The sequence below is a fragment of the Saccopteryx bilineata genome, chromosome 4, assembly GCF_036850765.1.
Source record: "Saccopteryx bilineata isolate mSacBil1 chromosome 4, mSacBil1_pri_phased_curated, whole genome shotgun sequence".
Lineage (NCBI taxonomy): Eukaryota > Metazoa > Chordata > Mammalia > Chiroptera > Emballonuridae > Saccopteryx > Saccopteryx bilineata.
Genome location: NC_089493.1, coordinates 121,844,708 through 121,858,119, shown reverse-complemented (window position 1 = coordinate 121,858,119; position 13,412 = coordinate 121,844,708). Strand labels below are relative to the sequence as shown.

Sequence of the window (13,412 nt, the reverse complement as noted above, 5' to 3'; positions counted from 1 at the left end):
CAGGTGGGGTTGATTGATTCCAATGGTTACTATTTTTAGGCCTAGTTGACTGGAGGTGGAAAAAGCAACAATTTTTTTAATGTCATTTGGGTGAGGTACCTTGGACCTTGGCATTTTAATTATGATGTATCTTGGTGTGGGTCCCTCTGGGTTCCTCATGTTTGGTACCCTCTGCACTGACTAGACTTCTATGTCTCTTTTCTTCGCCGGGTTACAGAATTTTTATCATTTTTTTACATACGTTTTCAATTCCTGCTCTCTAACTTCTCTTTCTGGAACACGTATGATGTGAATGTTGGTACACTTGAAGCTGTACTAGATGCTCCCTTCACCGCCCTCAATTTTTTTAGATTCTTCTTTTACTGTTTTGATTAGATGTTTTCTCCTACCTTATCTTCCAAATCTCTGATCTAATCTTCAACTTCATCTATTTCATTGTTAACATATTACTTATTTCCCTTAATGTAGTTTTCACTCCAACTGGTTCTTTTTTATGTTTTCTATCTCCATTTTTATGTTTATTATATCTTTGGTGATGCTCTCACTAAGTTCATCTACTTTTTTCACTCAATTCATTGAGCATCCTTATAACCAGTGTTTTGACTCTGCATCTAGTAGATTGTTTGTCTTTATTTTGTTTACTTTTTTTCTGTAGTTTTTTTTCTTTTCTTTTATTGGGGACATGTTTCTTTGTTTCCTCTTTTTGGCTGCATCCTTGTATTTGTTTCTATATATTAGGTAAAGCTCCTGGTATTGATAGATTAGTTTATGTAGTAGGAGAGTAGGAGTCCTGTAAGATTCAGTGGCACAGCCTCCCTGATCATCCATGCTGGACACTCCAGTTGTACTCCCCACATCCCCATGTGTGCTGTGTGCACATTCCTATGGTAATAGAGCCTTGATTGCTGTTGGCACTCAATGGGAGAGACTTATTCCCAAGCTCATCAGCTGCAAGGAGTGGCTTTGACCATTGTGGAGCATCAATTATTCAACCCCATGGAACTCTTAGTGAAGGTCTGGTGCCTCCTGAGTCTGTGCCTTAAGCATGTTGCTTGTGGAGCTGGCTGGGTGGTTCTCTGAAGTGGTCTGAAGCTGTCTACTGGGTGAACTGATTCCAGAACCTTCAGGGAAGTTCAATGAAGAATTAGTTACACACCACTTGTGCCCTGATTGGAATCACTTGGCATGAGTTACAAAGCTATGAGCAGATGGCTGCTTCTTGTATTAGACAATTTTATGTACCAATTTTTAGAGAGAAAAAGAAAAGTAATTTGCAATATAAAAAATAAAACATTTGAAGAAGTCCATACAATGAGAGGCTCTCAAGATTCAACTTTTTTAGGATCATGGTAAATCAACCTCCTCCAAAACCAATCACATCTCTTAGCACAAAGTTCAAAGACCCTTAATTTTTTTATTCCCAACTTAAAAATTTTTTATTAATTTTAATTTGTGTTAACAGTGGATTCAAGTGTCCCACTCAATATAACTTCCTCACCCCTACCCCCTTATTCACCATTATACCCCCTTTGCCTTCCTCCCCCTAAATCCCTTTTTCCTTCACTCAGGGTTTTGGTGTCTTGTTATCTCTGTGTTATGTACATATAATTTTACAAATCCCTTTACCATCTATGTTCCCATTCCCTCATTTCCCTTATATCTAACAACTGTTCCTCTGCTCCCTGTGAGCCCGCATCTGCCTCTATTCCATTCCTCAGTTCACTTTGTTTATTAGATTCCACATATAAGTGAGATTATATGATATTTGACTTTCTCTGCTTGGCTTATTTATCTTAGCATAATAATCTTCAGGTCCATCCATGCTGTTGTAAAAGGTAAGATTTCCTTCTTTTTCATGACCACATAGTATTTATTCCATGCTGTATAGGTACCACAGCTTTTTAATCCACTCGTCCACTGACAGACACTTGGGCTGTTTCCAGATATTGGCTATTGTAAACAATGCTGCAATAAACATGGGGGTGCATATCTTTTTTTGAATAGGTAATTTGGTATTCTTAGGATATATTCATAAAAGTGGAACAGCTAGGTCAAATGGCAGTTCCATTTTTAATTTTTTGAGAAAATGCCGTACTGTTTTCCACAGGGCTGCACAAGTCTGCATTCCCACCAATAGTGCAGGAGAGTTCCCTTTTCTACACACCCTTGCCAGCACTTATTATGTGTTGTTTTTTTTTAATGAGTGCCATTCTGACAGTGTGAGGTAGTATCTCATTGTGGTTTTAATTTTCATTTTTCTGATGATTCATTTTTTCATATTCCTATTGGCCATCTGTATGTCCTTTTTGAAGAAGTGTCTATTCAGTTCCTTTGCTCATTTTTTAATTGTATTGTTTACCTTCCTTGGTGTTCAGTTTTAGAAGTTCTTTATAAATCTTGGTTATTAACTCCTTAACAGATGTATTGGTAAATACGTTCTCCCATTGTGTAATTGTTTTTTTATTTTGTTAATGGGGGTCTTTTGCTGTACAAAAGCTTTTTAGTTTGATATAGCCTTTTTTGTTTATTTTGTTTTTTATTTCACTTGATTGTGGAGATAAATCAGCAAAAATATTGCTATGAGAGATATCAGAGTGTTTACTGCCTGTTTTCTTCCAACATATTTATGATTTCATGACTTACATTCAAGTCTCTTACCCATTTTGAATTTATTTTTGTGAATAGTGTTAGTTGGTGGTCTAGTTTCATTTTTTGTGTGTGTGTGTGTGTGTGTATGTAGATGTCCAATTTTCCCAATGCCATTTATTAAAGAGACTGTCTTTACTCTACTGTATGCTTTTATCTCCTTGTCAATTATCAATTGAACAAAAAGACATGGGTTTATTTCTGGGTTCTCTGTTCTGTTCCATTGATCTGTATGCCTGTTAATATGCCAGTACCAAGCAACTTTGATTACTGGGCCTTGTAGTATAACTTGATATCAGGAAGTGTAATACCTCCCATTTTATTCTTCATTTTCAAGATTTCTAAGGCTATTCAAGTTGTTTTTTTTTTTGGTTCCATATAAATTTTTGGAATATTTTTTTTATTATCTTTAAGTATGGCATTGGTATTTTAATAAGAATTGCATTGAGTTTATAGATTTCTTGGGGTAATAAAGATATTTATTTATTAATGATGTTTATTCTTCTTATCCATGAACATTGTATTGTTGTAAAGTGCCAAAAGCTACAGAATTAATATTAATATTTTAGAAAGTTTAAAGAACATTTTATTAATTTGGGCTAGGCATGCAGAAAGATTTTATAAGTGTGATTTGTATGCTTGTGTGATTAGCATCAAAACTATGATGGCCAATAGCATTGTGTTGTAAATGCAGAAGAGGAAGGAGACTTGGATTCCCTGATCTTCCCCCATACCTATAGGAGGAGAGGTGAATAGCTAGCCAGATATAGGAAGAAAAAAAGATTAAGTTAAAATCTTTTCTTATGCTGATGAGCCATTTACAGACATCTATCTCTATGGAAACTACCCCTCCCCTTCTGAAAGCATGTAATTAATGTATGTATCACTAAACAAAAGGTATAAATTTATGCCATGATGTCAGATTTTCTCCCCTCCCATGTATAATTAGGAGTATATAAACAGCCCCTGAACTCTTTTTGGGGGCTGCACAATTTGGGTCTGTTGCCTTGTGTCAGCCATATGTGGCTGGCATATTTAATAAATTTCCTTCTTTAATAAAACTTTTCAAAAACTTATTTGGACTACGTGCCTTTACAAACACCCGCATATTTGTGGATTTAGCTACTTTACAACATTTGGCACCCAATGTGGGGCCTATAGTGTTTCGTGTCTCCGGGCAGAGGCACCCCAAATTGAACGAACTCTCTGGGGGGCCGCCCAAGGCCCACTTGAAGATCGAGGAAAAGCATACTACCTAAGACTTCCAGGGCTCCTGGTCTTCCTGCGGGGTCCAGACAGTTCCCTGGTAGACACTCCCGGTTCCCAAATTTGACAATTTGGACTATTCGGCAGAGAAATAAAGAAAGTAAAAAAAACAACTCTTTGCCCTGGCCGTTTGGCTCAGTGGTAGAGCGTCGGCCTGGCGTGCAGAAGTCCCAGGTTTGATTCTTAGCCAGGGCACACAGGAGAAGCGCCCATCTGCTTCTCCACCCCTCCCCCTCTCCTTCCTCTCTGTCTCTCTCTTCCCCTCCTGCTGCCGAGGCTCCATTGGAGCACAGATGGCCCGGGTGCTGGGGATGGCTCCTCGGCCTCTGCCCCAGGCGCTAGAGTGGCTCTGGTCTCAACAGAGTGACGCCCCGGAGGGGCAGAGCATCGCCCCCTGGTGGGCAGAGCGTCCCCCCTGGTGGGCGTGCCAGGTGGATCCCGGTCGGGTGCATGCGGGAGTCTGTCTGACTGTCTCTCCCCGTTTCCAGCTTCAGAAAAATACAAAAAAAAAAAAATTAAAAAAACAAAAAAACAACTCTTTCTGTTTTGCTGAATATTTCTGGGTTTCCTCTGAATACTTGCTTTCACTTTCCTGTCTGAGACTAATACTGGTCAAAATTGTTTGGGATTAAAAGTAGGTAAAATGGATTTGGGGGCTATGCTGGACTCTGGGGATGTGGAACCCCGGTGGAGTAAGTAGGGCTTTTGAGACTATTTTGCTGTCTGTAACTAGTCTATAGTTTTTATGTTTTGATCTTTCATGAAACAGGTCAGACGTGGTCATAAATTCGCTCAGGCTTTCCAAGACCGAGACATCGGTGGAAAATTTTTAGGTCCTGGCTCAGACTCTGGGGGATATCTGTTAGTATTCTGGAAGGACAATAAATAGGAGCTAAAAGTAACCAGGTCCATCAGCTTCTGTCGCAGTTTTGTGTTTGCACATTTGGTCATTATTAGGAACTGAGTGGACCAGGTCCACTAGTTCTGCCTTGGGCCTTCAGAGACGTCGGGTTCTCTAAAAAAATAGAAGTGGGGACAATGTGTCTGTATCTCTAGGAAGGCTAGTGGAGGTTGAGTCAATCCAGGACTGGTCAGTCTCGCATCACACTTAATCAGTGAAGGCTGAGCTAACCTAGATTGATTAATCTCAACCCAAGACTTCCAAGAGACGTCTCTGTGTTTGTCAAAATCTCATTCTTCTTTGTTCTCCTTACTCTTAAATTCTAAAATTCCTGGGTTTAAAGTTAAAGTCCCTGAAGAATGCGGCCTGCACACACCTGGGAGGCCAAGAGGGGCAGCCCTTCCCTCGTCTATGAAAGCGCGCTTGTGTGTGTTTCTGTGTAAGTCCTTTGTTTAATGTCTAAATGTGTCTGTTTTAAGGCCTGTTTGAGTCTTTTGTGTTAAAATTGGAAGCTTCTGACTAAAAAGCAATCTTAAGTAGCGAACTATTATTCTCTTTATTCTCAAATACTAGCTTCAGGGTGCCCTAGAATGGGCAAGCTAAGGTTTCTTCCCTGAAAAAAATTATTCTTTTCTATTGGCTTCTTCCCTTGGTTTAGTGTAATAATTAATACCTCTATAGTCAAACACTTTTATTCTGGGTGCTAGTTAACTATCTGTCTTATATTTTTGTTTTATTCGTGCACTAATTCTTAAATTCTCCTAAAACAAGCTTTAATTTTGAAATAAATAATAGCAACCAAGAATTCTAATCCCTGGATAATAAGGACAGTCTGGAATATAGTAATTGGGAACCCAGGTTGTCCCAATCAGTTTCCATACATTGATCGGTGGCTAAATTTAATAATGAATCCACCACAGTGGCTGAAAACATGCTCAATATAAAGCGGGTGCCACGTCTTCTTGATCATGCAAAATTTGAGTCAAAAACAAGAAAAACGAATAACCAAGGCAATAGTAGCAGCATTCCAAGAGACAAACTCTTCTAAGGATAAGGGACCCTAAGAGGAGAAAGGAGAGTTCTCCGAGGTACATAAGGACATAGCTACCATTGAGAAGGATTATGAGAAATTTAGTGTAAATTCTAGCAAAGGAGAGGGGGGAGAAAAAATAGAGAAGGAAATAATTTGAGAAAGAATAGGACTCAGCTAGGAAAGAATCAATGTGCATATTGTAAAAAAGAAGAACACTGGAAAATTAAATGTCCTATATTGCAAGCAGCCACAAGGAAGAGAGAAAAGCAGAGCTCACAAATTGAAAGGGTTTCTCCAAACTCTGGAACAAAAGGACTAGGAAGTAGGCAGTTTGAGTGAGAGAAAAACAAAGCCGGTCCACGTGGTGAGCAAAGCGAGAGGGTGTTCAAATGTATACATGCTCCCTCACCTCTCCGTCGTTCTCTGGTCTCCGCTGGTTCTGCACCCAAATGAATGGCAAACAGTAAACAGCAAACCAAGAGACAAGCCCTGCCGCCTTTAAGTGCACAGTTAGGTTAGGATTCAGCTTGCGGTGTGCAGGGTGACTGGAAAGAGCAATGAAGTAAGGATAAAATAACTAAAATATAAAATAGAAATTAATTTTAAATACCCACTTACTGACCAAAAGAAGTTTTACTTATTTGGAAAATAAAGGGTAGGAATAGCATTAAGGATTAGAATCTTACTTTAGAAAAATCTTAGAAAAGAAAAAAAGAACAAAATTAGGTAAAATAACTTAGAAATTAACAAACCGTTGGTGTGGACCTTGTTAGTTAATTGACAGTTTCTTAAATTAAATTGCAACTCTAAAAGAAATAATAGAAACATAAGTAATAAAATAATTAAAAATAAGCCCTCCATGGGTTTGGAATAGTGGCTTATTGCACTCCACTAATGCATAAAAAATTATAAAAAAAATTCTATTTCCTACAAGACCAAAGTGGGTATAGGGTCCCCTTTAGGTTTTCCCTACCCTTCCCCAGTTCCTTTGTGTGGCATAGTTGTTATCTGATGTGGGAGACATAAGATTCATTGGGAAAAACCTGCTATATGAGCCATAATAAAAGTATAAAAAGAATTTTCAAGAAATTGTGGGAAAAATTGGAAACCTCATATGGGCTAAAAACAGCCCATTGTTGAGAAGGTGAATTTATAAAATTATATTTTTATTTGCTGCTTTTATTATAAGAAATAAAGCTAAATGGATGCCAGGGGGAAATAAAAGTTGGCTTGGCTTTTGGAAATGGTAGGTCCAAACGCCTGCCTATCCACACCACCTCTCCCATGATAACCGTGTCCCTAATTTGGAAACAAAGGAGAAGGGAACGGAAGTCCTGAGAGAATGCAGCTGAGCCCATAGCCTTGCCACTTGGCCAGGTTGAGGTTCATGTCAGCCCTCAAGTTGTGCAAAGACAGACAGACAGACATGTTGAATGTCTCTTCCTTTACCTCTCTCCTAAGAACTCTGGCCGGCAAACTGCCATTCACAAACAGCTTGCAGGCTACAAAAGGCTTTTTTGCCCTCTTAGGTATAGCTCTCTAATGAAATGCCAAGTGTGGGCAATGCTTCTGTAAGGAAGGTGCATATATATATATAGTTTAAATTTAAAATTTGGCTCTTAAAAAATATTCAGTTATCATACCATTAGTAATTGATTCTATTAACTAATAGGTTTTCCCACCACTGGGTTAGGAATAGTGACTTATTGTTTCCCCACTGTTATATAAAAAAAGGGGGGGGGTGTAAAAGTGACAAGCTTTCAGTTCTTGAAGTCTGCTTCTCCCTCAGGCATCCACCCCACCCCTCATGATTAAAATTACTATAAGTCAAAAAAAAGTTAATATCTCATTGCCAGCTGAGTAGTTTATACCAAGAATCCCTTATTGTATAAAAGTATTTTCCATGTTAAAATATATATGTTATTCTAAAGGCCTTTTGTTAATTCTTTATTTGCTGTTTTATAGCCCAATATTAGAATCTTAGTTTAAATATTAAAAATTGTTAATAATATCTTCTATAAAATGTTTAGTTTATTATTATTTTAAAACAATATTGTTCAATACTAAGTCATATCTTGGAACTCTTAAAAATTTATTTTATCATACCTTTGTTAAAATTTATTTTGCATACAAATATACTAAGTTATTTAGCAGCAAAGAAATTCTGGAATTCTAAAAAAAACACTCAAACCTATTTTTCTTAAATTGATCCAGCTAATAACGTTGTTTTTGTCTTTTTCCAAAAGTTTATATAAATTGAAAAGGGTGCTCAAGACCCTCAGCGAAATCTTCTGAGCATGGCTTTTAAGGTGTATTACAGGGGTAGTCAACCTTTTTATACCTACCGCCCACTTTTGTATCTCTGTTCGTAGTAAAATTTTTTAACCACCCACCGGTTCCACAGTAATGGTTATTTATAAAGTAGGGAAGTAACTTTACTTTATAAAATTTATAAAGCAGAGTTATAGCAAGTTAAAGCATATAATAATAATTACTTACAAAGTACTTTATTTCATATTGTTGCTAAGTTTGGCAGAATATTTATAAAACAACTTACTGTAGTTAAATCTATCTTTTTATTTATATTTTGGTTGTTTTGCTACTGCCCACCATGAAAGCTGGAATGCCCACTAATGGGTGGTAGGGGCCTGGTTGACTACCACTGGTCTATAATAACCAAAATGGAAACAGAAAAGGCAAATAAGGCCCAGAAAATATCAGAAAAATGCTAGCTTTTGGCATATACTATTAAAAGGCTCCAAAGTCCCAAAGGGACTTAATAGAATTTCATCAGTGCCTTATGTCAAGAGTAGAAAGGTCATTAAGCTGAGGCCTACCAGGCTTCCTGGCCCCACTGGAGGACATGTCTTTGCTGTGGAAAAAGAGACACGAGAAGATAAGCTGCCCCCTTGCTCCATGGAGGGAGGGTTCAGTCTCTTCTAGCCCTGCTCCAGCTACCTGTGTCCTGACCTTGCCCAACATACTAAGAATTGCCACTGAAGGCTAAAAGGTGCCCAAAGTCAGCCATTAGCCCCATCTCACAACATCATTCACAAGCCTAAGTTGTTCCTTCCAAGTAGCAAGTAAACTGATCTCATTTCTTGTAAAAACAAGGGCCATTTACTACGCCTTGCCTGAATATTTGAGTTTTATTTATCCCTCAAAGTTCTCTACTGTGGGTATTGAAACTCTAATTTTATTACTTTATTTAATGTATAATGTCTCCTTTATTCCTCTTGTCTCAATGCCCCATGCCTATTGTAGGGTGGGACCAGCTCTTAATTCCAGGTAGAAACAGTGATCACTAGGACTTAAACTCTAGCTACAAAGTATAGAATGTGACCACAACTCCAATGCCTTGTGGACTTTCTCTGAATATATGTAACTCCTGTTCTTTAAGACATTTATCAGACTGAAATAAAAATTAGACTACATTTGCTTATAATATTAAACAATAATAGTGTCAACATAGACTTAGTAAAAGTATATTAACATGTTAAAAACATTTGTGACTATAAAAATTTTATTTTAAATCTTGTTATATTAATTGAAATTTTATTTTTGTTTAATATTCTAGTAGGCTTTAGTCACCTTATGATATTAAAATGCTGGTTATAATATTTGTTAACATTAGCTATTTGAATTTTATTAATTATATATTTTTCCAGTCTGCCTCAAAATCAGAACATACTAATTCAAATGAATAAATGCCACCCAAAATCAGTGGGGTTTTGGATCCTTATTGCCAAAGGTTTATTTGAAACCAATTAAAAAAGACTTAAAAACAGGGAAGAAAGGAATTTTCACAGGTAAACATTTAGAAATAAACCTTAATTAATTGACAATTGTTAAGAAATTGCTATATATAATTCTTTCCAGGTTTAGCCTGCCCATTCTAGTATTGGACCTGCATTTGTGTCCACAGTCTCAAAGCTAGTAGAAAAGGAACTCAATATTAATCAGAAGCTAATTTGAAGTCACATTGTGCCTACAGGCACCCAAAAGGTTCAGGGCAACTAAAATGCATGAATTAAATAGTAAAAAAAAAAACAAAAACGGTAACCACTCTTTCCTAAATACTTGCAGGATTTACAGGTTATTCAACAAACTGTTCAAAAGGTGCTTCCAACAGATTCAGTATAACACCCAAGGACTGACTCCCATGCAGATGGCGCCACACACCCTGATCCTGATGACTCCCACTACTGCCAAAAATAGAAGGTATCAACCACAAACAGAAAACTGATTGGTCTACATATGGCAAATATATATGAAGACACTAAGGACTCTTTTTAATCAGACTTTGAGGAAAAAGAAAACTAAAGTAAAACAAAAGCCAACTTAATTGTCACTAAAGGTTAAAGGTTTTAAATTAAAAGTTCTGACTAAAAGTAAATCATTATAAAAGCCAGTTAGTTTTATATAAATTGCAAAAGGTTTATGCAGTTTATAAAAAATAGATTTGTTTCTTTAATAAACTGTATTGCTATTAATGCTGTCTGTTAAATATCTGTTACATATTATAAGTTAATATTCCTAGACAACAGCCTTATGCTCATCAGTAAATTAAGTAAAAAATTTGACTTAAAAAATAGAATCAGTGGGGAATGTTATAAAGTGCCAAAAGCTACAGAATAAATATTAATATTTTAGGAAGTTTAAAGAACATTTTATTGCCTGACCAGGCGGTGGCACAGTGGATAGAGCGTCGGACTGGGATGCGGAAGGACCCAGGTTTGAGACCCCGAGGTCGCCAGCTTGAGTGCGGGCTCATCTGGCTTGAGCAAAGAGCTCACCAGCTTAGACCCAAGGTCCCTGGCTCCAGCAGGGGGTTACTCGGTCTGCTGAAGGCCCGCGGTCAAGGCACATGTGAGAAAGCAATCAATGAACAACTATGAAGTCGCAATGCGCAACGAGAAACTGATGATTGATGCTTCTCATCTCTCTCCATTCCTGTCTGTCTGTCCCTGTCTATCTCTGCCTCTGTAAAAAAAAAAAAAAAAAAGAACATTTTATTAATTTGTGCTAGGCGTGCAGAAAGATTTTGTAGGTGTGATTTCTATGCTTGTGTGATTAGCATCAAAACTAAGATGGCCAATAGCATTGTGTTTTAAATGCAGAAGAGGAAGGAGACTTGGATTCCCTGACCTTCCCCCATACCTATGGGAGGAAGGGTGAAGAGCTAGCTAGATACAGAAATAAAAAAAAACATTAAGTTAAAATCTTTTCTTATGCTGATGAGCCATTTACAGGCATTTGTCTCTATGGAAACTACCTCTTCCCTCCTGAAAGCATGTAGTTAATGTATGTATCACAAAACAAAAGGTATAAACTTATGCCATAATGTCGGGTTTTCTCCCCTCCCCTCCATAATTAGGAGTATATAAAAGCCCCTGAACTGTTTTTAGGGTCTGCACAATTTGGGTCTGTTGCCCTGTGTCAGCCATATGTGGCTAGCATATTTAATAAATTTCCTCCCTAATTAAAACTTTTCAAAAACCTATTTGAACTACATGCCTCTACAAACACCCGTGGATTTGTGGATTTAGTTACTTTACAACAGTATATGCTTCTAAGTTTTTGTATCTTCCTCAGTTTCTTTTATCAATGTTTTATAATTTTCTGAGTACAAGTCTTTTACCTCCTTGGTTAAATTTACTCCTATGTACTTTATGTTTTGTTGCAACAGTGAAGAGGATTGTTTCTTTCATTTCTGTTTCAGACAGTTAATTGTTGGTGTGTAAAAATGCCACTGATTTCTGAATATTAATATTATACCTTGTCACCTTGTCAAATTTATTTATCAGGTCTATGAGTTTTATGAAGTTTTATGACTGAGATTTTAAGGTTTTCTATGTTCAGTATCATGTCATCAGCAAATAATGATAGTTTTACTTCTTTTTCAATTTAAATGCCTTTTATTTCTTCTTGTTTGATTGCTGTGGCTAGGACTTCCAGAACTATGTTGAATAAGAGTGGTGAAGAGGGGCAAACCTGCCTTGTTCCTGATCATAAGGGGATTGCTTTTAATTTTTGCCCATTGAGTATGATGTTGGTTGTCAGTTTGGCATTTCTATGTTGAGAAATATTCCCTGTATTTCCACCTTGCTGAGAGTTTTGATCATAAATAGGTGCTGGGTTTTATCAAATGTTTTATCTGCATCTATTAAAATTATCATGTGATTTTATTTTTCCTTTTTTATGTGATGAATTACATAGATTGTTTTGCAAATAGTGTATCAGATTAGCCTCCCCAAAATAAACCCCTCTTGATCACGACATATAAATTTTTTTAATGTATTACTGAATCCGATTTGCTAATATTTTGTAGAGAATTTTAGCATCTATGTTCATTGGGGATAATGGTCTATAATTTTCTTTGTAGTGTCTTTGCCAGGTTTTGAAATGAGGATAATGTTTGCCTCATAAAAGGAGCTTGGAAGTCATCCTTCTTAAAATTGTTGAAATAGCTTGAGAAAGATAGCTGTTAGTTTTTCTTTTAGTTTTTAGTAAAATTCACCTGTGAAGACATCCGGTCCATAAATTTTGTATGCTGGGAGTTTTTTATAAGTGTTTCAATTTTATTTGATGAAATCGTTCTGTTTAGGTTTTCTGGTTCTTCCAGATTGAGTTTTGTAAGATGGTATGTTTCTAGAAATTTGTCCATTTCACCTAGGTTTTCCAAATTTTTTGGCATATAGATCTTCATAGTATTTTTCTATATTTTTTGTATTTCTGTAATGTCAGTTTTTACTTCTCCATTTTCATCTCTAATTTTATTTATTTGAATCCTCTCTTTCTTTCTTGATGAGTCTGGTTAAAGGTTCAGCAATCTTGTTTACCTTTTCAAAGAACCAGCTTCTGGTTTCAATGATATTTTGTTTTGTTTGGGTTTTTTTGTTTGTTTGTTTTTTGCCTCTATAGCATTTATTTCCACTCTGATCTTTATTATTTCCTTTCTTCTCCTTCCTCTGGGCTTTATTTGTTGTTCCTTTTCTAGTTTTTTTTTCTTTTAGATGCAGGGTTAAGTTGTTTATTTGAGCTTTTTCTTGCTTCTTAAGTTATACCTATAATGCTATGAACTTTCCTCTCAGGATTGCTTTTGCTGTGTCCCATAAATTTTGAGTTGTTTTATGTTCATTTTCATTTGTTTCAGGAATTTTTGATTTCCTCCTTGATCTCATTGTTTACCCATTCATTATTAAATAACATGCTATTTATACTACAAGTGTTTGAATGTATTTCAGTATTTCTATTGTAGTTGATTTCTAGTTTCATGCCATTGTGATCAGAAAGATACTTGATATGATTTCAATTTTTAAATTTATTGAGACTTGTTTTGTGTCCTAACATGTGGTCTATCCTAAACAATGAGCACTTGAAAAGTATGTATATATATATTCTGCTGCTTTGGGCTGAAAGGTTCTGAATATATTTATTAAATCCAGTTGATCTAGTGCAAGGGTAGTCAACCTTTTTATAACTATTGCCCACTTTTTTATCTCTGTGATAAGTAAAATTTTCTAACTGCCCACCAGTTCCACAGTAATGGTGATTTATAAAGTA

At 36.4% G+C, this 13,412-nt stretch overlaps 1 pseudogene; it reads right to left on the bottom strand.

Moving 5' to 3' along the window:
* The window catches only part of LOC136335536 (microphthalmia-associated transcription factor-like), a 50,096-nt pseudogene that overhangs the window by 31,617 nt on the left and 5,067 nt on the right, over positions 1-13,412 (bottom strand).